Source organism: Macadamia integrifolia, unplaced genomic scaffold, assembly GCF_013358625.1.
Source record: "Macadamia integrifolia cultivar HAES 741 unplaced genomic scaffold, SCU_Mint_v3 scaffold2178, whole genome shotgun sequence".
Lineage (NCBI taxonomy): Eukaryota > Viridiplantae > Streptophyta > Magnoliopsida > Proteales > Proteaceae > Macadamia > Macadamia integrifolia.
Window position 1 is genome coordinate 32,176 of NW_024868557.1, and position 1,642 is coordinate 33,817.

Below are 1,642 nucleotides of genomic sequence, written 5' to 3' on the forward strand. Positions count from 1 at the left end.
GTAACAATAAGGGCAATGTTCATGGTTTGGTTGTGACTACTGTTTGGTATTACACCATAGAATGGGAAATAAGGGAGGCTAGTCTTTGTTGTTTTAAAATGCACTGGATGGAGGGAGAATCGGAAAGAGATGTTGGTTTGGTCTTGTGACACTTCTACGTATTGTTGCCCTGCTTGTACATATTTTTGGGTTATAGACTCTTATTTTGGTCGATATTAATAATAGTAATAATATAGCATTCCCCATTTGTTCTCCACCCCCAAATATTCACACCAGATTGACAACATTCATATTTCTCCTTGTCATGGAAGCTCTCACTCCAAATTTTGGAAAATACAAATAACTTATACATAACAATAACACTACAAGGCAAAGAAAAATGATAACTGGTGTAATAATAAATTTTCAATATAAGAATTAGTAAATGAATTCTTGAGAGATGGTTGGGCACCGGGTGGTTTATTTGATGGGCCAATTCACTCCGATTTCAGGCACGTTCTGAACCGACTTTAACCGATTGAAATCGAGAAACAGCCGTGAATGATACAGATGCCGATTCCAAGTTTTAAAACCCTGGTTGGGTGGGGAAGAATGGCTCAAGAGCCGCAAAGCTTTCAAGCACATCCTGAACTGTTTTAGGACGAAATAGAAATCACAGAGAAGAGAAAGATGAGAGAGAAGGCTGCCATTATTGATGTTTCCTCTTGAAATCCTCTCTAGTTTCTCTCTTACTGCTCTATTCCGGTGCTTGAGAAGGAATTTTTTTTTTTTTTTTGCCTTGCACACCATCCCATCACCACTTAATCTAGAAATGGCTCATCGATTGGTTTGTCGCAGTCGTCATAAGATACCCAAATCAATCTTTTCTCTAGCTTTTCAGGTCGATTTGGGTATTATCAGATTATCAAGCTGTAACTAAGTAACTACTCTGAAAAAAAATGCACGCAATCGCCAACGCATAATCCATCGGTTTGGATGGGTAAATCCACTTTAAACGATCTTTGAAAATAGATGAAAGTCGCACTTTCGCACACAAATGACTTGCAGATGTCGTATTCCTGGGTATATCGCATTATTTTAACTTACGAATTCCAATACATAATTGCAATTTGAATAATACTAAAAATCCAAGCGTCTATGCAAAACCTGTAACCAACAATCCAGAATTTACATTTTCACCCGAAATGGATATATCTTCGTACTAGGAAGACAAGATAATAGGCAAGACCCAGATAATACCAACAACGGCAAGTGCCAAAATGCAAATACCAAACAAAGCCACCTTTACCCACCACCAGAGAAACCATCCGTTCCTAGGACATTGAGGCTCCCCTCCGAAGTCCCCGACTTCGCGATCATTGAAGCAACCCAGTCTCACATAATCCCCATTGCTGTCAGCATCTGGAGCTTCATCTCCGGAGCAACACTATCATCGCTTTCATAAAATTCAACACCACCAGTGCCAAACCCACCAAATTTCTCCAATTCAAGAACCCAAAATTCAATATAAATTACTTTAATTATACATTCAACCCCATAAAGGATAAAGGGTTCCTTCAAAATCTGCTAAGCTGCAGAAGAAGAAACCCTCAAAGCAAAAGCATAGATAGAACCAACTTAAATTGCCAACAAATCGCACAGA